At 43.9% G+C, this 22,217-nt stretch overlaps 1 protein-coding gene and 1 long non-coding RNA gene across 3 annotated transcripts in view; one reads left to right on the plus strand and one right to left on the minus strand.

Annotated features, from left to right (window-relative positions):
* LOC142361637 (uncharacterized) overlaps positions 1–19,814 on the minus strand; it is a 29,647-nt gene extending 9,833 nt beyond the window's left edge. Inside the window, exons 1-2 of the long non-coding RNA XR_012764277.1 lie at positions 19,731–19,814; positions 16,122–16,201 (exon numbers count right to left, since the gene is read on the minus strand). This is a non-coding gene — a long non-coding RNA (uncharacterized LOC142361637). The remainder of the gene's footprint in view (positions 1–16,121; positions 16,202–19,730) is intronic.
* Positions 19,667–22,217, plus strand: part of PCGF5 (polycomb group ring finger 5) — a 76,839-nt gene continuing 74,288 nt past the window's right edge. The window contains exon 1 of one of the 2 annotated variants that reach the window (XM_075423414.1): positions 19,667–19,779. The gene's annotated coding sequence lies outside the window, so the exon portion shown is untranslated. The remainder of the gene's footprint in view (positions 19,780–22,217) is intronic. The other variant, XM_075423416.1, reaches the window with a different exon arrangement.

A 22,217-nucleotide genomic window follows, 5' to 3' on the forward strand; every position in this document is an offset into this window, starting at 1 on the left:
CCGGACTCCAGGAAGGGGCACAGCCGGGGGGTGGGGGCTGACCCCACCTGGCCAAACAGAGCCCGGTATTCCATACCATGTGCCGTCACGCTGGGTTCCGGTGGGGGGGGCGGCGCGGCGGGAACGCTCTCGCGGCTTGGGCGGGCGCAGCGCCGGTCCTGTTTCGGGAGAGCGGCTGTTGTACGGTTCGTGGTTGTGTTTTCTCCTTATTTGTATCGTTGTTGTTCCTGTTTTCCCTCTGTTTGCTGTTCTGTTAAACTGCCCTTATCCCGACCCACCAGTTTCTGCCTCTTTCTTTCCATTCTCCTCCGCACGCCGGCGGGGGGAGGGGCGGCCGCGTGGCGCTTTTGTTGCCGGCGGCAGCCGAAACCAAAACAATCCGCTATGCTAAAGACTACAAAATCAAGCCAGATCATAACTGAAGTATGCTTCAAGGCTCTCTGTGTGAGCCTTCAAACTGCATGGAATAGACATTGATAAGGTTTTGTTCTCATTTGCCTTATTTTGAAAACTTTTTTTTTTTTTTATTTTGGGGTGCATTTCAGACATTAGTTTTGAAAAGCATCTGATATTGGCCTAACTCACATTGAAGTCATCAAGAGCTTCAAGTCATGAAGTGACCTTAACCCAAACTCACCAGAGTGACCGCTTGTGATGGAAAAGAAAGGAGAATGGTTCTACCAGGGAGTAAGGAGACTCCTTGAGACTCAGAAAAGCTGCTTGGGTAGCAGACTTCTAGTGTGATATGAATGCATCACTTCTCCAGTGCTTCAGTGGGGGAAGTGGCACAAACAAGTGCCTCTTCATGAGCAATTTCTTTCACAATTGACAAACTAAAGACAAATGCAGGCTATCCAAAGTTGTGCTAGTTGTAATGCCAAATACCAACAGCTTCCTAGGACTATTTGGATAAGGACAGCTAAATAAGGGCAGGGGGAAAGTGCAAGGCTGTTACTATCCTTTTATCTGTTTATGTTTATATATATGCACATATTTTTATTTTCATTTTTATATATATGTATATAACTGTATATTTATAGTTTCTCTGGCTACATTTGGGCTTTAAATTGGACAAACTTTTTTAGAAATGAGTTTGCTCACTGGGTGGATCTTCCAAAGAAAGACAGCCCCACTGTTAATTACAGAGCTCATCAGTCCTGCCTGACAATCTCAGCTTTTCATGACAGCAGCAGGAGTGAATACTGTCGTCTTACCTGCTGTGACTCTGGTTTAAAATAAAATAAATAATTGATTGAAACATTAATTTCTTACAATTAGAAATTAGGCTCTGCTGTTCCAAAATACAGTTGCATACCCAGTCAGTTTTGATGATATGCCCCTGCTAGTGATCACTTAGAATTAAACAGAGGGCCCAATGCTTAAATACTTCTTACGAGATCTATTGCTGCAGAAATCTTGCTTTGCACAGTTACTGTCTCTCTTGACTATCATCCTCTTAGCTCCATTATAGTAAGCAGTATGAACTATACTTTCTTCTACATGCTTTTTAAAATGCTTCTTGTTATGAAGGCAGAATCAAGAGGAACACTTCATGCAGATTATACTGTCAGCTCTGCTGTTGTATAATGAAGGAGAAAAATGGGGAAAGGAAGGATTTGAATCCTGACTTTTTATGGCTGAATGGAAACAGAAAACTGTTGTGGAGGAAAAAACCTTCTAGAGTGGGATCTTGAGCTAGAAGTAAGCCCTTTGCACTACAAAGTGTTCATAAGTGAAGCAGTCCTTTTTTATTATTTTTAAAAGGTACGTGGATTTGTATCCTCCCATCTCAAAGCAGACCAGAGTGCCAAATCTGAATGTTTCATTACAGAATAATGGTAGAAAACTATTTGTATGTGAACTTGAGATAAAATCACAAGGGAGAGGGCAAGGAGGTAGGGAATGTAGCGAGTCTCTCTAGAGCATATTCTACTCTAGCAAGAAAACAAGATGAGTCCTGAGCAGGGATGTTTAATAACTCATATTAAGAAATAAGGGGCAAATTCAACTCAGTGCTCATCTGAATCCACAAAGCTGCACATGACAAAGAACTTTGCTCTATTTAGACCTCATCAAAATCTTTCTCACCGGGAAAAATGTGATTCTGATCATCATCAGCCTCTATTAAATTCTGGTTTTCTACTGTCATATTTGTTATTTTACGAGCTGGTGCTCAATTCAAAAATAGAAATATTAATGCATGCTGATGCTTGTATTGGATCTAGCTTACAAAGGAGCAGTTCAAGAGACAGAGGCATCTAGCAGGCTGCCATTTAGAGATGAAAAAATAATAAATCAAATGTGATAAGAAATTTACAAATATCCTGCATATGGGAGCAGTAAAAATCTTGTCTGCATTAATACCTTGCTATTTCTGGGTTATTCCAAGTCCAGTGTGTGTATTTTGAAAAATGTACACATTCAGTGGAATGAAAAGTTCGGGTTTTAACCATAGTGTTATTTCCAGAGCTGAATCAAGTCCCTCGATGGTGAGGAGGGACTGCGATAATTTCAGCTGCTCAGGTTTCAGAATTGTCTGGTTACTTTTGGGCTTCCATGTAACTGATACAAAACATAGATAATGGGCTGGGCTGGGGGCAATGAGGGGAAAGGTTATTCGTAGAGGTTATCAGTACTGAATGTGCATTCATTTCTGCTCTCGGCAATTACAGCAGTCATTGCTGCTTGCTGGGGATTTTGTTTTCCTGGGAGAGGAGGCTATCAGAAAAACAAACCCGTGTCAACTAGTACAGCTTGTCTGCGAAAAAGACAAAGCATGACTGTTGTGAGAAATGCTACCTTTATAATGAGCACTTGCATTACTCCTGGACCTTGGCTCCTCACGAGCTCCTCTCTGAACACACAAACTTCACAACCAACTATGTGCACCTACCTGGACAGCTGGTGAGAAAAATTGTGCTGTTACCCCCCCAGGAAAAAGCAAGACTCCACATATGTTTGTTAGAGGAGGTCTGTATTGCTTGTAAGGTAAAGAGCGTGCCATTAAACAGCAAAAACACTGAAGTCTTGACTTGCATTTAATCAGCATAGATTGCAAGGAACAAACTTTGAGATAATTAAAAATTAGTACTGAGACTGCAGCTAACTCAGAAGCAAGGAAAGAATAATGTAATTTGCTCCCTTGAATGACAATACAGATCACTTAACCTTTGGTTTTATGGTCTCTTCTCCTGGTATCAAATCTAATCTACCTACCAACTTAAGTATTCACAAATGCACTACCTCCTGTTTATTAAGCTGCACTAGTGGTTAGCACAGCGTCCCTAAAGTGAGCAGTGCTGCGCCCACGTGAATGACGCTTGTGCAGCACAGGCAGTCACTTCAGCAGCTGTGGTGGAGAAAGCTGTAAAAGCCGGCAGGGATGAGTTCCACAGCTGAAGACTTGTTTACTTTGAACACCTAAACTCACTGCAGTGGAAACAACAGTGAGCTCTTTCCAGTCTGCGCAAAGCAGGTTCAAAGTAAGTTACATCAGTGTACTCAGGGTGCTGTGATTCCTGTGTCATTCGTATGATGAAGCTATCCAGAGAGAACCTCATCTATGATTTGTTTCTGTTTCATTGTAGAGCCAACACCCTCCAGGTTCGGTAGCTTGTTATGACTAACAACTTGTTGGAAATACTGAAAATAGCTTATGGGGAGGAAAAAGGAAGGGAATCAAAGAAGTCAATTTTCTAAAGCAGAGTTTCTGCAGAACCAAGGAGGTGTTTTCCGAAAGTTTGTTTTGATCCTTTTTCTGGTGAAAAATACTGTGTAAAAGAAAACTGCGTGGCTTACAAGACACACGAAAAAACTCTTTAAAGAGATTGAATCCTCATTCTCCTATCTATCTGAACAGAAATAATTGTACCTGACTTAGTTCTCTCTGAAAAAAAACCCTAGAAATTAAGATGGATGTCTATTGATGTCTTTTTGCTTCTACAATAAGAAATGTCATTCGCTAGATAAGATTTCTTTAATGCAATGTATTGTCTTATTGATATTATGATGATGAAGCATGTCCTTTGGTAGCTCAGTGAAGCTCAGTTGTGTTTACTGTATGAAAAAGTGAAACTATTGTGGTAAATGAAAGTCATTAAGATGTTTTTAATCTGTGAACAATATTTGCCTCAAGAACTTTCTTTCATGTGTGTAGGTTTCCTGTGGATAGGAGTAGGAGGTGCCTTTTAGCTGTTGTCAATATATTGTTTAAATTGTTCTTTTCTTTCTCTGCAATTTCCTTTTTGGGGGTCTGAAATTTTTTGGTCTGGTTTTCTAAAGAAACAAGTCTTATGCAATCATGTGATTTGGATGTGGTCATGCATGTCTCTGTCCTGCTGTGGCAGCTTTTTAACCCACTAGCAAATTTTAACCAAATTAGAGAGCAGCAGTAGTCTCCAAGCAATTTATATGCTTACAAATTCATGAAAATCAAGAGCCTCCTTACAGAGGAGAGAGAGAGAGGGTCTTTAAGAGTCTTCCTAACAAGGGAAAGCCCCTCTAAGTGAGGACTCAGCTCTTACAAGGCACAAGAGATTCCATGCAAGAGGAGCTATGTTATGAGTATCCCAATCCAGGAAAAACTTCACTTAAAATTCACACCCAGTTTGCTACCAGTGAACTCGGCTCCCAGATAAAATCCATAGCAAACCAGGCTCCGTTAGCTCCTCTGCTCACAGAACTATTTGTTTTGTGTGTGTGACCTTGGTCAAGGGGAAGCTAGATCCAAATGCTGCCTGCGCATTGCTGATACCCTGTGTATTTAGAAATATTTGGATTAGGCGTGAAGAAATAATCATAAAAATACTGCATTTTATGATTCATTAGGCTTTCAGTTGATACTTTGTGACATAACAAAGAGAAGTGCACAAAAAGCATTTCTAGGGTCCTTTATTAATTGCTCAGTTTCTGGGAAATCTGTTTGGAAAGTGGCCTGTTAATGCCTTCTTCTCCCCTCCCCTGCAACAACATGCAGCTTTTTCACCTCTAATGAAGTTTAATCAACACAAAAAAAAGTAGTAGGCGTTCCAGGTCACAGGCGTTGTGGAGACTCAAACATTTTTAAGTGAGTGCTTTTGACAGACAAGAATGCATTTTGCAAACCTTCCCTTGTTCTTCTTGGATGAACAAAGGTAGAAATATGGACTCCTTCCTGCACTCTGTGCATTGGTTTTTGTCTTGATGGGAGTAATTTGTTGCTTCATTTTTGCATAAACAAAACTGTGAATGAAATCATCCTTTTGGCACATTATTGCTGTTTGAATTCTCATTCTGTTGTTCAGCACTTCGATAGTTCTGAAGAAAATTAACCACAGCGATCAAGCAGTTATTTTACGTTGAGCTACTGGGTTTTATTTTCCTGAGATGTTAAATGTATTTTCATGACATAAATCAAGTCAAAGAAAAGAGGGTATATCTTCCAAAATATTGTTTCATGTGTTACGGTGTGCTAGAGCTGATAATTGCCAAGTCTCCCTGTTCTCTATATGCAAAATTAGTGTTTCTACTATTACTTCCTTGTTGAGGAAAAGTCTTAAAAGGAAAAATTGCGAACATATTCAGTTTTATACTTTTAATACATTATAACTAAAACAAAAGTGCTGTTCTCGCCTGCAAGCTGTAAGAAAGCTTGCACACAGCAAACATTTCCCTTTCATGTTGCTCACCTCCCAGTTACAGCACTGATGGAAGGCAAGAACATTCAGCTAGCAGTCATTTGGGTTCCGGTTTTCTTTAGCAGATGGTGACTCTTTAAAGATCTGTCACCTATTTCTTGCTTCACTTAAATATCTGGACATGGATGAAAGTTGAGCTGAGAACGGTTTTTGTTCTGGGTATATAGTTCCTTCGTGTTCACAAAGGACTGGAGGTGTCACAACGTGCACCCTTCCAACAATACTGCCAGTGCACCAGAGGTAAATGGAGGTAAACCGCTGAAGCAGGCCACTTTTCAGAAGTATTCACTTTGCTACCAGTTACAGGTGACAAGCAGGATTCAATGGCAAGTCACAGTCTGAAAGCTTCTTGACTGTGTTGCAATAGGATTACTTCATCACTGTTGTACTATTTCCACCCCCCTCCATGAGGACAGCTTTCTATTTTTTGCTATTAAGGAAACCATACGTCCTGGAAAGATGTCTATATTAAGATGACATATTATACGCTGTAGGGAAATAGGTTTACATCTGATTGGCTTATTCTTAGAAGATTAGAGAGTAACCATACACAAAAGTATTTCTTCAAATGTCATTTCTTATGTTCAACGTACAACTTGAAAAGGGAGGCTGTGCTAACAGCTGTCTTCAGAGATGCTTAAAAACTTTTACAGCAATTGAATACAGGCAGGGAATGACGCGTGACCCCCAAAAGCTCTTATAAAACTAAGTACTATCTGTGAAAGAATGCTCTTGGCTTCTGTAGCTCTTTACCTTCTGTTCTTTTTACAAGAATGACACCTGGCTGGCTCAGAAGAGCTGGCTGCCAATGGGACTATTGGTGCAACAGGAGAGAGAACAACTGGAAAGACCTACTAAGTTCTCCTGCAACCCCAGGGATGTTCTTCAAGCAGGGAGAGGGGCCTGCATTCTGCAGCCTTCGGCATAGTCTGCTGGGAAAGCAGCTATCCTGTGATAGACAAAACAAATCTATGAAGGCCTTTTAAGAGAAAGAGGTAGGAACAGGTTTGCACTGCCATCTTCAGCCGCAGGAAAAAAATGGAGCCCTTCTATGTAACAGGCAGAGCATGTGGCTGTAAGGGGTATCCCACAGCCTGCTTACACCAGCCAGGGCAGAAACTCAGGCATGGGGACACCACCGAACCTCACAGGCAGGGTGCTTCTACGCCTCTTTGTACCACACTGAGCCACCCACCAGCCACACGGGAAGAGATGGAGGGGGAACTTCCTCCATGCCACCACAACGGGTGCTACGGAAGGAAAATGCATAACCTCTGCCAAGGTATGGCAGGGCAACAAAAATGTAGGAGGAAAATAGCTGACAGTGAAGTCAGACCAGTGCTGTGGAGAGAGAAATCTGAAAAAACAGGGCTGCTTAGAGTCCTAAAATGGAAAGTGAACAAAGAGCTGAGGGAGAGGCTGGGAAGATGGAAAGAAATTTGGGACAACGTATCTCCGATTTGGCATTTGAAGTTTGAAAAAATGGTTGTGATTTTCCCCTCTAATACAAACACCTCTTTCCTTAATGCAGTAAGACAGCTTCACTAGTGGTCAGAAGACACATGGTCTGGTAATGAAGTGCTTAAACACCTTTTAAGATTTTCTATTAGGTAGAAATACATATCCACCAGAGCAATGTGTCATTATTATTGATTTAAATTGAAGAGGTTTTTTGCATCTTCAAAAATCTTTTAGTGACTTCTTGGAGGAAATGGAGCACAAAGTACTCTGTTGAGGTTAGTGGGATATTTGCATTATTAACCCCTCCTGTTGCAATATAGAATCACAGAATCATAGAATGGTTTGGGTTGGAAGGGACCTTTACAGATCATCTAGCCCAAGCCCCCTGCAGTGAGCAGGGACATCTTCAACTAGATCAGGTTGCTCAGAGCCCTGTCCAACCTGGTCTTGAATGTTTCCAGGGATGGGGCCTCCACTACCTCTCTGGGAAACCAGTTCCAGTGTTTCACCACCCTTATCATAAAAAATTTCTTCCTTATATCTAGTCTAAATCTACCCTCTCTTAGTTTAAAGCCATTGCTCCTTGTGCTATGACAACAAGCCCTGATGAAAATATTTTCCGCATCTTTCCTATAGGCCCCCTTCAGGTACCGGAAGGCTGCTATAAGGTGTCCCTGCAGCCTTCTCCAGGCTGAACAGCCCCAACTCAGCCTTTTCTCAACTCTCTTTTAGTTTAAAACCATTAACCCTTGTCCTACCATAGCAGGCCCTGATAAAAAGTGTCTCCATCTTTCTTATAAGCTTTTTTTGAGTACTGAAAGGCCACAATAAGTTCTCCCCAGAGCCTTCTCTTCTCCAGGCTGAACAGCCCCAACTCTCTCAGCCTTTCCTCACAGGAGAGGTGCTCCAGCCCTCAGATCATTTTTGTGGCCTCCTCTGGACCTGCTCCAGCAGCTCCATGTCTTTCCTGTGTGGAGGGCTCCAGAGCTGGATGCAGGACTCCAGGTGGGCTCTCACCAGAGCAGAGGGGCAGAATCACCTCCCTCGACCTGCTGGCCATGCTGGTTTTGATGCAGCTCAGGATACTGTCGGCTTTCTGGGCTGCGAGCACACATTGGTGGCTCATGGCCAGCTTTTCATCCATCAGTTCCCCCAAGTCCTTCTCAGCCAGGCTGCTCTCAATCCCCTCATCCCCCAGCCTGTGTTGATAGCGGGGTTTGCCCTGACCCAGATGCAGGGCCTTGCACCTCGCCTTGTTGAACCTCATAAGGTTCACACAGGCCCATTTCTCCAGCTTGTCCAGGTCCCTCTGGATGGCATCCCGTCCTGCTGGTGTGTCAGCCACACCACTCAGCTTGGTGTCATCTGCAAATTTGCTGAGGGTGCACTCGATCTTGCTAAGTGATTGATGAAAATGTTAAACAGCACCGGTCCCAGTATGGACCCCTGAGGGACACCACTTGTCACCGGCATCCACTTGGACATAGAGCCATTGACCACTGCCCTCTGGCTGCAACCTTCCAACGAATTCCTTAGCCACCGAACGGTCCACCCATCAAATCCATATCTCTCCAATTTAGAGAGAAGGATGTTATGAGGGACTGTGTCAAAGGCTTTACAGAAGTCCAGACAGATGACAACCATAGCTTTTCCCTTGTCCACTGATCTAGTAACGCCATCACAGAAAGCCACTAGGTTGGTCAGGCAGGACTTGCCCTTGGTGAACGGAACAAACTTCTTAGGAGTTTACAAAGGACTCTACTGGAAATCCAGAAGTGTCTTAAAAATGCAGTAATACTGCTTTACATAAAGCCACACATGCCTGGAAATCTAATTGCAGAAGGAGCCATCACATTACTGTAAAGCTGAACAGCTTTAAGTACAAAATGCTGAATTTCCAAAAGCTGCTATCAGTAGCCTCTTTGTTTTATGCACTCTTAAACTGGTGTGCAACAGGCTGTCACTGAACATTTGTTCCACATTTTGCTGAGTGAAGAATGAATGCAAGGCAGCTAAAGGTACTTTCCCTGCAGAGAGTAAGATGAACAAATCGGGACCTGCTGCAGGGATTGAAAAGGAGAGGTGTGGGCTACCAGCAGTGTGTGCTGTAGTGTGATGCTTATTTGGGATTGTGGGAGAAAGAAGCAAGATGCTGGAGCTTACTGAAATTGCCAGTTATTACCCAAGCCATTAAAAAAAAAAAACAAAAAAACCCACCACAAACAAAAAAACTCCACACTAAACCAAAAAAACTCCAAAACAGAAAACCATCCTCCAAGCTGTTAGTTATGTGGACTATACTGCTAATAGGGGAGGAAAAAAAAAGAATTAAAAGTCGTCATCTTGTGTCTCTCTTGCACCTGGGGAAAGTTTCGTAGTGGACTGATGCTCTCAGAAGACAAATCATCAGTAACAGCAACAAGGAGTTACAATCAGCCTCAGGAGTCGGGCTAAGCATAAAGCACGTATAAAATACATCACCTAATCACATCAGTCATGAAGCCACTCCTCTAGCTGAACATCATGTGGCACTTGCATCAAATCTGTTGGATAAAAGAATCTGTCCTCTCTTGCTAACAATCCAGCACCCTTCATACCCCTAGGTCTACTTACCCAGGAACTCTGTGGTAAAAGCTGTTGAGGAAAGATAGGTGAAATTTTCCAAAAGAAAGATGGCATTAAAGTAGGCATGCTGTCAGGAGGGATTGAACTTGGGCTGACGAAATGCGCCTATAATCTGTTCTGGAGACAGAAGTCTTCTATCTACCAGACAGGCTTAGCATAGCTAATGCCAGTGTAAGTGTGTGCTGTCACATCAGTGCGCCTCTCTCCTCACCTCGCCAGGGAGGCAGCTGTGAGATGGCAGGAAAGACACACCTAGCTTCAGTTGTCACTCTTACGTGGCTTTGCAGTCCAAACAACTTTCTAAGTCACAAAGTGATAATAAATAGAAGATCAATACTTGGGTTTTTAATGAGAAAGAAGGTGTAATTTGCATTCAAAGTCCTCCAGGTTTTCCTAGTCCCTTGGTGTGGTGCAGCAGGGCCCATGTTGGAGATCTGTACATCACTAAGGAGCTTATCCAGGCAGAAAGAAGAAGAGAGTCTCCATCTGATGGCTTAAGAACTCCTGTTCCAAATGAAAAAATGAGAAAGGGGCCTCTGGCCAGCCCTGCTCAGGTTTCTGAGGCTTTGGAGGTATTGAAACATCAAATGATAAGCAGTCAGATTTCACTAAATACTACTACTGGTCAGGGTGTGCTCTCATTTAAACTGCCAGCCTATTTCATTATTTATTTCTCCAGATACTGTGACTTATTTTTCAGCCTGCTACTTAACAACTGAAAGAATTAATCTCAATAGAAACTAAAATTTGGTTGTATCATACAAGACTTTCATTTTGCATGGAAGTCCAGGTAGTGATGTCTGAGCTTTGAAACCTGAAGCCCAAAGTGCTGCAGTCACAGCAAAATTAAATTTGCTCACCTCTATGTAAAAGCAAGTCTTAAAATATTAATGAAATTATTTGAAACTGAAAATATCAGTATTCAGAAATCTCTGTCTTTGATATTTGTTTAAAAATTCTGGTTTTATTGTGACTATTTCTGCCTATATGTAGATAGAGTTGATGAAGCTTTACCTGTCTGTCAGTTACTAAACCAGGTCTGACCAGCTTATTTTGTGTGGTGGCAACAACACCATTATGAAAGTTATTTAGTTCCAAGTAGAAAATAACATCAGTTAGGAACACGATATTTCCTTTCTCACTTCTAACGTATGAGGGCTTTTTAAACAGGTTTCAAAGGCATTTGATAGCTTCCCTTCTATTTTAGGAAAACACATACACATAACATGGTGTTTTAAAGGAAGAAAGCCTTCTCAAAACTTAAATGTAAACTTAACCAGTGCCCTTTCTCCTTGCTTTTCCAAAATGCCTCCTTGAATTAGAGCATCACAATAGGGGTACGACACTCTAAATGAGGTATCATCCTAGGTAGACAGAACCTACCCGCTTCTCACTGTGCAGTTCACCAGATGGTTTGTGCATCCATGTTTTTATTTACTTTTCCACCAATGTCTATATCTGAGCAATTATGAAGGCTTCTCTTTCCCTCTGGTTGGTCTAAATGATTTTCTGTAACGCACTTAATTAGTATGTTTAAAATTAATGATGTCTATCAGTAACTAAGGATATGTGGGGCTGGACAGAATGTAGCAGAGAAAATATAAACTAAACACTGAGGGAGGAAGAAGGAAATTGCAGTAATTACACAGTCATCCAGCCTCGCGAGCTGCTTAGCATCACTGGCAGATTTCATTCACATGATCTTGTGGGCAACCAGATGGAAATAGCGGCATTGATTTTCTTGACTTCCCCCTCCAGAGTTTGTGAATGAAATTGTCTAACAGCACAAAAAAGCCTGCTGCTGCCACTGTACCTGCAGCTAGCTCTCCAACAGGCAGAGGAGCTGCCGGTGCAGCTGAGAACTTCAATTACACAGACACCTGACACGCATCCTCTTTCTCTCTACTGCTCTTCTTTTTCCAATCTTTGTTTCCTCACGCTCTACCGCTCTTTCTCATTTCATCTCTCCAGATATGAATCTGTCTTTATTGAACATGCTATACACTAGTGAAGAAGTAACACCTTGAATTCCAAATTCAAATTAACTCCACAGCAGTGCATATGGATCCTGAATTTGGCAGGAATCTAGATGTGATCTTGAAATTTCCATTACATAAAATTTGGGGGCGTAAAGTTTTTCAGTTTCGCCAATTCGTCTTGTTAGATTCTTCCTATTTACAGTTGTGCCTGTGTGAAAATAGATTCAATGTTAAGTTTAGATGTCCACCTGCTTCCATTGACTTGTCACTAAGGATGTCTGTAAAGTTGGTTGCTTACAGCTCTTCCTCAAAACATTGAATTTCAATTTAAAAAACATATGTTTATCATAAGGTTAATGAAAATGTAGTCTGAGCTTTTAACCAGCATTATAGAAAAGTGTTTAGTTAGTCTTAAGAGAACTTCTGAAGGCTAGATCTAACTGGAGTTCGGCTGGGCGCTTGAAAGAAATAAGACCTATAGTCCTGCTGTTTGTCCATCTGCTGGCTTTGCTTCCCTAGTGATGATTGAATTTACTGACAAGGTCCAGCTATCTTTGACAGACAGACAGACTTTGAGAACGTGAAGCTCTTGGAAGCTTTGTGAAAACCAGCAGCTGGTCAGAGAACAACCCAGATTAATGCCACCCCAGTTAATAGCAGTTAGTCCAGCTGGTCCCTGACACGTGCTTAGCTCCAAAGAGGAGGCATGCTCCTCTGGCAAGGAACTTGTTTTCCTTAATCTGATGGGCAGAGTGTTTCTGCAGTTCTGTCATTTCTCTCTGACTACCTTACAGGCAACTGAGGATCCAGTTTATTGAGGAATGTTAAGGCATCCCCATGTTTCCCAGCAGCCACACTTATGCCAGCTTTTCATATGCAAAGTTGAAAATTAATTGAACGGACAGGATGTTCAAGGCTTTCTATGAAGTGTGCAGTACAGCAGTCCAAGGTGCTGACATGTCTGCCTTGAACAAATAAAAGCCACCTGCGATAACTTTTATTGCCTACCGTGAGGCTGTAGCCCAGCTGCTGAGACATGACCAAAACATTTTCAGTTTGCTATAAACTCATCTGCAAATAGCAGAACTCAGAAACAAAGAGATCATGCACATCATTAAATAAAATTAGATAAAAATAAATAATGCTTAATATACCATTATGGAACTATGCAGTACCTAGTTTTGAATATGATAAATCAAATCACAAAAGCACTGTATTTTTTCTGCGTGGATTTGCAGCTATAGACTCTTCATGATTTAATGAGTGAAAATTTTCACATAGTGAGAGAATTTTTACGCATTCGATAAACCAAAATATCCTGGTAACCATTCTGATTAGAAGTATAAACAGCAGTCTGTCAAATTCTCCATCCTTATCTCTTGGTTGAAAATCTTTTCTGTTTGCCAAGAAAATATAATAGTACACTACCGCCCGATAAGTAAATCTTTCACTGACTCATTTTCAAAATACATATATTGCCTAATAATAACTTCAGCTCTCAATAGTAACTGTTTGGACTGCTCACGTATGTCTTTATATTAGTTTTTAAATCATTTGGGATTAAAAACTGCTGGATCTCTGCTGTCTTGGAGGAAGTTTATAAGGAGTGTTACTGTGTTCCAAGTGATGTTGCTATCAGGCACATGCAGAGGGGATGAAAAAAAATGTATAAAATATGTTCATGCTATGAGGCTGAAAAAATGCAGGTTTGTACTGCAAATTTTACTATGTGCTGAAAAATAGATTTGTTTTAATACAATATTGTGTGTGCTGTGTCATCCTAAGTATTTGCTAGGGAACAGGTTGAGCCTTAATAATTAGAAAAGCTCCTTCTCATGTAGGGACTTTTCAATCCATCTGTGCTGTGTCCTGTGGGAAGAGTTCTTAGTGGCTGCTTCTTTTGAAAGAAATTCAAGAAGGATCTCTGATCTGTGGGATGGAATTGCCACACAAATATTTCTTTTCCTTTTCTCCTTGTACTGTTGCATCCCATCGTAAAGGAAATCTCCAGTATCTATGGCTCTAGTTATCTACATGGACACCTCAACTGCTCCAGCCAAAATTTATAAACCCCATATAACTTGCTTGTTTTCAGTGAGGTCCACAGGCTAGACTGAAAATAAATACTGCATAAGCAGAACTTTTTTCTCTCTACCTTTTAAAAATCTTTATTCCTACATTGTAGCTGACATAGAAATCAAACTTAAAAATACATTTGTCCTTTTAATACTAACATGTTCAGATGCCCCAGTGAGGACCGTGACAAAACATACCAGATGAAACACTTGTGATTGTGAGGATTTTTAATTCTAATTTAGAAAGTGGTGTAATACATGAACTTGACCTGTTGTCATTTATCTTACTGTTCATGTTGCCAGAGAGACCCACCACAGGTATTTTAGTAGAAACTCTAGAAATTTAAAAAAATTATTTCTAAGGATCTTAAAAAAAATAAAGTTTAGTCCTGCTTTTTTTGACTTCAACATTGGCTTAAATCAACATCATCAAAAGAAAATAAAGACTCAATGCAGGAAACATTTTTCTTTAGGATAATCTGAAAATGTTTATCATGGCAGGGTATGCATGCGATCCAAATTTAGGTATCTAGCTTCTCCTCCTCCTCCTGAGTAGCTGCTTCTCTCAACTGACTTGAGAGCTATTTTGCACACCACAGGCTACAGAAGGGAAGAGCAGGAGATCAGTTATGTCCCAATGTGTAAATGAAAAGAAAAAGCGTTCCTGGAGACGTTGCTCTGCCATCCGCCTTTCCTTCATTCATTCTGTTCAGCAGCATAAAAGTGACTGTCTGGCATGGTCTCTGGGCTGCTAAGAGATTAACTCCATTCAGTAATTATCTGAATCTCTTGATAAAGGATCGTCTCCTCACTGACAGGAGGGAGACTTTCTCAGAAACAGCAGCTGTGGTTATTGAGCACAGGTACCAGTCCTGTCCTGCCAACCCACTCAAACAGAAAGTTAATAGTTTCGTCTATTAAAATCTACTCTCACAATTCTCTGTAAGCAGAACTCCCCAGTGTGAAACAATGCAGCTCATTAGTAGGAGACAACCTGTCTATATCCTTCTCCATTTTGGAAGGAGGTTGCCCATAGTCACTCTCAGGTATTTTATCCTGCCTACAAGATGACGTGTTGCAATAGTCTCTTACACAATTTAATTATACCTCAGTTCATATTGCTTAAAATGATGAAATTCAAACAACTGCTGGGAAAGACCTTTCTCTGACATTAAAGCTAAAATGTCTCACAATAATACTAAGCTATAGAGCACAGTTTAGTTTAAAAAAAAAAGTAGTGAACCGGAAGGAAGTAGAGAAAGTTCCTGGAATGGCATGACCAGAGATGAGATCCAAGTTGCCTCAAAGCGCAAGAGCAGGTTCATGGAGACTCTGCTGCCTTTGCAGGAGTGCTGAACACCCAATTGAGGGTCTAGCCCTGATGTTGCTGTAGCTGTGCTTATGATCTGCTCCAACACTGGAGATATTTGTCTTTAGTACTAGATGCTGGCTGCTAGCTAGAAGATGTTTGTCATTTATATTACAATGCACCAATAAATTATATGAAACATGCTGATTTCAACAGCTTTGTCCTGAGGAGACAGTAAACTATTACATTTTCTTTTGGTAGGCTCTGTACCAACTTTCTAATTAGGCAGCTATCCCAGCTGACAGGAGACTGAGAGATCATACGGCAACTCCTTCTCCTGCTGCAGCTGAAGCCAGGCTGAGCAGGTGTTTTACACCTCTTCCTTCCCCTCTGCAAGGAGTGAAAGCTCTCTCAGTTCGAAGGCAAGAGAGCACTTGTTTTCTGCTGTGTAATTAATAGTCAGCGTGTTTCAGTATTTATACAATAGAAATAAAACAATGCTCAAGTTGAAATTATCCACCAAAAAGTAGAATTCACAATTTAGTCTCACTGCTGCTATGAGTTCCTCTGGAATCAGAGTACCGCTAAGCCGTGCTCAGTAAAACCCAAGGGTGCCTGTAGCTGACTAGTAAACACTTGATAACCTTGCTTGGAGAGCCTATTCATATGACACAGTAACATATACAATGAATGAAACTGAAATACCTGAAATGCAAAATCATAGTGTAAAATAGTATTTGAAATAGCATAGTGGTTCTAAACGGGGAATTAGGAGTGGTGATGCTCTCTTTTCAAATGGAAGTAGTCATGGAGTGCGCCAGTACTCTGCTAAACAAGACAGCTTAGTAGTCAAATTCTGGATGAAAGGAGAGAGAGGGTTTCATCACTCACTCTGGCAAGAACTCCTAGCTCATAAGAAAGCTGCATAATTAATGCTAGATATTTTAAAGCCATGAATTGCAATTCCTATGTAAGCTTCAGAAATGGAAAAATGTACCTTGGCAATATTCCTGAGGAGGTAGGGAGGGCATCCACTGAGACTTATGTATATTAATCCAGAAACTGAGAGCCAGGGATCTGAAAGATAAAACGTATACCAAAAGGTTACAGCTTGTCCTTCAGTGGAAGTTACGTGGGCTTATTTGACAGGCAGAATCTACTAATGACTTGTAAGTTAACTTGCAACCCTAAATGTGGCAACTGCTAAGAACCAAGTTAAACACTTTGATTTTGCTTTTTACTTTTAAAAAATATTCCCAAACCAGATATTTTACAGTTGAGAACCACATTCATGCCAGTTCTCCAAAGATGCATCATCAGGAGATCCAGATGTGGCTGTTGTTCTAATCACAGTTAACTGACAGCTTATAAAAACCATCATCTTGAGGAAACACCTACATGTTAAAAAGCTTGGGATCAAGAAGAGAGCCCCAGGGAGTAGTTTAAGGCTCCTCACTCTACTAGAAATACAATCAGTAGAGGAAGCAACAGAAATATGATTAGGATACTGAGTCATGAACCAGACAAACCCTTTTCTGCTTTATGCAAAGTCTGCTGTGAACTTGTAAAAGCTATTTACACTACAAATTCAGTATCATCTAAGATGTAAAATAAAATTTGTAGTTTAGGTTTTCACAGCCATTTAATGGATTTAGACCTTTATATCTTGCATGGCAACAAATAGAGTGAGTGGTGCCAACTTCTGTGCTTTCATTATTAGTCTCTTGCTATTTGGTGTCTCCTAGGAGCGAAGAAAACATGTGAGAAGATAAGTTTTCATCTAATTTTACAATGTACTTATATTTAAATCTGTGGTCACCTTCACTCTGAAGAAAACCTTCAAAGGGGAAACCCACATCCATCGTTTAGGTAGATAAAGAACATTTGGTGAGATAATTGTCTTAATACTGAATCATGTTTTGCATTGGTTTTATTGTATGCCTTCCTTGCTGTCTTAGTAAAGGAAGATAATCTGCTCTGAGCTCTGTCCTGCCATGTCTAGACTATCATTGGTAGCTGCATTTTCTACTTGTAAAAATACCTTTAATATGTTCATCTTCTGGTATGGTTTCTTCCTTGGCACCAGTGTAGGCATCAGTTGCTCCTCACTGACAGTCCCCTCTCTAGGTCTTACAGTTTGGCACTACCATGCCTCCCAGAAACACGGGAGCTCTCAGAAGTTTTACGGCAGAATTTATTTTCCAGTAAAATCACTAAGGTGCTCAAGTACCTTCACGTACAGGAAGGGTGAGGAAGGAATTTGTTCTTTTTCTGCCCTTTTTTGTGATAAAAGACGACCCCAGTGAGAAACATTGTCTCTCTCTGGTACTGTTGTTTCATGATCCAGAATTTCCCTATGTTCTGCAAATGAAAGCTTATGGCCGGTTTTATTTACCAACCCCCCAAAACCAAACCAAAGCCCCCCAAAACCTTTAAGGGTAGGACTCAGGTAAAACAATTCAGAGATGTCTGAGTTTTCAGTGAGCCTGATGCAATAGCTTAAAGTATAAACAGCACAGTTTATTTTCAGTGAAGTTTCTTTTAAACTCTAAAAATATTCTGTGCATTATGTGACCCCCATTAAGTATAAACTCAAAAGAGTTGCATGCACTGCTCTGATATCACAAATCTGGCTGATTATCACAAACCCAAATATAACCAACAGCTGAACTGACAGTCAAGATGAACACTGGTCTGGCCAGCAAAGCCTCAGAATATCCACTTACTGACAGTGCACATCAATGTCTAAATAAATGTGATGTTGTGACTTGGTCAGATGACGCTAAAGCATCTTAAACTCCAATATCCTGGTAAGTGCTCCCAGGGAGGCTTGAAGTGGCTAAAAGGGAAAAAGATGTAAGTAGGCACAAGAGAACTCCTCCCTACATAATGTACTTTTTAATGCAATGCTACTTGGAAAGCATCATGGACCGATTAAAGCGAACCTTTCAAAACCACTCCTCTGCTTTCCATCTAAGAATAAAGTTGAACTCATGAAAGGTGCTAACCTGCAGGTGAACGCTCAGCTATGAGTTAGCATCAGCAGTCCTGACTGCTGGCCTGCTGCTCTGCCAGCTTGCAGGGAGATGGCTCTAGCAAGGGCCCTTCTCCCAAACTTCATGCAAGAGGAGGCATGAAGCGGGTTATGGGGAATATTGATTCTGTTACCAGCATGAGGAAGTTGAGTGCTTTACTATTAAATCTCAAGAAAACTTGATTGAGGAGCTTACTCACCTAAAAATTAGTCAGGGAAATTCGTGTGGTGCATACTAAGAGTGCAAACTGGGGATTCCTACTGCAAAGAGCTCTCATGGCATCTATTTTGATATTACATTTATCGCAATTGTTGACTGTGGGATGAGAATAAAAGGAGTGGTGAGGACTTGCTTAATTAGAATTAATGAATACATGAGTGATGTCATACAGTCGTGTTATGTTCTCATTAATTCCTTGGTTAAAATTATTTCTTCCACTGGAAATTACCAAGGATAGGGTATGAGTCACAATCAGCACAGCAGAAATAAACTAAGAAGAAAATACCCGTTGCTGCAACGGCCTTTTGCCCACGCAAACAGGAATAACGCGGTGTTTATGTGCAGCGGCCGCGGACAGAGCAGCAAACCTCGCCGCTTGCAGCCGCCCGCTCCGCACCCGACACCCAGACTCCGAGGCTCTCCTGACCCGACGCGCCACGAGCGGCAGAAGAACGGGCCATTTCCCTCACGCACCGCAAACGCCGCGCTCTCGCCACGGCCGAAACCCCCGGGACGGGGCCGCACCTGCCGGCGGAAGGGCGGGCGCGGGACGGCGGGGCCCGTCCCTGGGCCGCGCCACAAGCCACCCGTCACGTAACGCCCCCAGGCGACGCGCGGGAGAGCGGAGCCACGGCCACCGCAGCCGACAGCCCCGCCGGTCCCCGCTCGGTCGCGTCGTCCACCCATCAGAGACGGGCGGGCAACGCTCCGGCGCCCCTCCGGCCGCTGAGCCGAAGCTCTCGCTTCCCGAGACGGACCCGCCGCTGCCCCCGCCACCGGCTTCCGCCGGGAGCTGAGGGCAGAGAACGGGCAGCGGCTCGGCCGCCGAGCCGGCCTCGCCGCCTCAACGGGCATGCGCAGTCGCGGCGGCGCCTGCGCCTCCCGGGCCCCCGCCAGAGCAGCGAGCATGCGCGGAGGCGCCGGCCGGGCAGCGGCCGAGGGAGGGCGGTTGGCAGCGGCGGGCGCTGGCGGAGCCCGTGGGGCGGCGGCGCGCCCCGTGCCCCGCCGCGGCGCAGCCCAGCGAGGGGGGCTCCAGCGGCGGCCGAGCGGCGCCGGGGGCCGCCTCCCCGGGGGGCCGGCGGCGCCCGAGCCAGGCTGTGCCCCAGTTTGTGTCCAATCAGAGAGTGAAGTGCGTGCACCGAGCGGGGCGGCAATGCGTAAACAAGCCCCGGGAAACTCCTCCGCCCCCCCCCTCCGCGCCGCTCACGCCCGCTCCCCGCGCCGCCCCGCAGCCTCCCCCGCCGCCCGCCAACAACTCCGGCGAGGCGCGCGCTCCCGCCGCCCAACCGCCTCAGCCGCCCTCCCCTCCCCTTCCCCCGCCCAGCCGGCGCCGCCCGCGCTGCCACACGCACCCCACTCCCGCACACGCCCGCGGGTGCCCGCGGCCTCTTGAAGGGGAAGGTAAGGGGCCCGCCGAGCCGGCCGGCGGCAGGGGCGGGCGGCGGAGGGGTGCGGATGCGGGCGGGGAGGTGGGGGGGGATCATGTGTCATAACAAGTTGTTGAACGTGACATTGCTCCCGAGCCGCGCTGCGGCGGCGGCGGCGGGGAGCGGGGCCGCGAGGGGCCGGGGCCGCCGAGTAACTTTCTCCTCAAGCCCGCGGCGCGGGAGGGAGCGGGCTGCGGCGCGGGCAGGGCGGCGGTGGCGGCCGCCGACGGGGACGGCGGAGCGCGCTCGGGAGCGGCCGGTGCCGTTCGCGGCGCTGGTGGCTTCCTGAGGGGGACGGCGCGCGGCGTGGCTGGGTGACGAGCGCTGCGCGGCCGCGGGAGCCGGACCCTCCCCGCCGGAATTTTTCTAGCAAGGCGGCCGGAGAGCGGGCGGTGGGGTCTGGTCCGAAGCGTCGGTTCCGCGGGTGGTTGTCCCTGGCTGACCCTGCTTGGCGGTTTGGCTCGGTTCCGTCGTGATTAGCTTGGCTTATTACGTAAGATGTCACCGGGGGAGGAGAGGCACGAGTCCGCGGCGCTGCGGGGGGGGGGGGGGGGGGGGGACGGGGACGGGGACACCGCTCGGCCGTGCCCTCCCCGCGGCGGGTACCGGGGCGGAGCGGAGCGGGCGGCCCGGGCAGGGCGGGATCCTGCCTCGCAGCCCGCCGGTGAAATCCGGCCACTCGTGTCACACGTGGGTCGGGTGCGTGTCCCGAACCTTGCCTTTGAGCAGGGACGTAGCCTCTCCGGGCTCCCCGCCGCACGCCTGATGCCTTCTTCTCTCCCTCTCTCTCAAAAAAATAAACATTTGAGCATAACAAACTTCAAGAACTTGATTTTTGCTTCCTTTATGTGCATGTTAACATGATCTGGAGACGACTGAATGAATCATCGGTTCCATGGAATAACAGCGAGTGAATCATCTCACACAACTGTGAGGGAGCATAGTTGTCACTGTAGCTAGTGAAAGGTTCGTGAGGGTTTCTGGTACGAAATGGGATGTGAGAAGTGCAGACGGTGCTCAGAAACCCACCGGGTTTCCTGGGGCTGGTTTGTGAACTGTGAGAGTTTTGCAACACTCGATTGCAGTTTTTCTGGCTCAGTGGTTGAATGGTAACCTCCTTCTGTATCAACTTGCTACCCTTTATCTTAGCCAAATTCTGAAAAGGGGGATGTTAATGCTAAGATTTGAGGAACTGTTATTCAAAATGTATGAATTTAAAATAAAATTTAAACAGAAGAACCCAGAATGGTATCGCACCGTGTCCGTACCCTGAAGCCAGAGACATATCCCAGATGCTTTTAATCTGGGATTTGTTTTGCTTAGTTTTGTTAAGCAAAAATAGTTACCCTCTGCTAGAGTAAAAATATATAAATATATATTTGGAAAACAAATTAAGCTAGTTAATTTAATAAGCAAGTTAGAGTTATGCCTAGATAGACTTCTGTTCCTGATCCTCTTGCCTGTTAATGTTTTAAATGGGATTGAGGCTGGGTCCTATATGTAGTTTTTCTTTCAACTCTGACTTGGTTCCAAAGTGGAATTTCCATCTTCCACGTTTTCTTGACACATCTGTCTCTCCCTGTACAGAGGCAGAACTATGAATTTTACAAAACTAATTCCTCTTTTTTTCTCAGCATACCTGCCGCTGTTGAGAAATGAAGTCACTATTTGCATCAGGGAGGTAGTGCTTTACACGTGCAAGCACTTGGTTTTACAGTATAAAAGTATGTGAAGATCTTGGTGTGTCTTACTGGTAAACCATTCTGTCTCCTTTGGCATCAGGTATCCTCTACCTCGCTGCCCGTGTTGTGTACCTCTAGTCACTCTCCAAACACGAATAGAGGAATAAATCAATCATGAAAAGGGTTGGTTTGGGTGTTTGTTACTGTTGGGGAGAAAGAGGATGTTACTGTTTTTGTTTGTCTGGAACTGAGTGCACTGGCACTTCAAAAACAATTTTATACCATTAATTACAGGATTGGAGCAGCTAAGTGTGGGAAAACTGTATTACTTCAGGGTTCATTGTGTGGCTTTTAATGCCTCACTGTCAGAAGATTCTGAAGTTAACCAACTTAAGACTGCAGACGACCGTGAGCACAGCGTCTGTAAGAGAGATTCTCTGAAGTTAGGTATATTGGGTGGTCAAGTTAACAAACAGGAAAAAATACTAATTTATTTGTGCATTTAAATCAACAGTCAAATAACATTCATTCTTTTTTATTTAATTTCCTCACAGAGAAGATAGGAACCTACAGTGCATATGGCATTCTATGCGCCCAAACCTCAGCTGAAAGCAGTAAAGTAAATAATACTGAAAGCGGATTCACTGCTCTGCTCCAGCTGTTTTTCCCTGCTCTATATGCGCTCTAGGCTTCAAAGTAGAAGTGAAAAATTCTAGGATTCACTTTTAAG

The sequence above is a fragment of the Opisthocomus hoazin genome, chromosome 6 (genome assembly GCF_030867145.1).
Source record: "Opisthocomus hoazin isolate bOpiHoa1 chromosome 6, bOpiHoa1.hap1, whole genome shotgun sequence".
In the NCBI taxonomy this organism is placed as follows: domain Eukaryota; kingdom Metazoa; phylum Chordata; class Aves; order Opisthocomiformes; family Opisthocomidae; genus Opisthocomus; species Opisthocomus hoazin.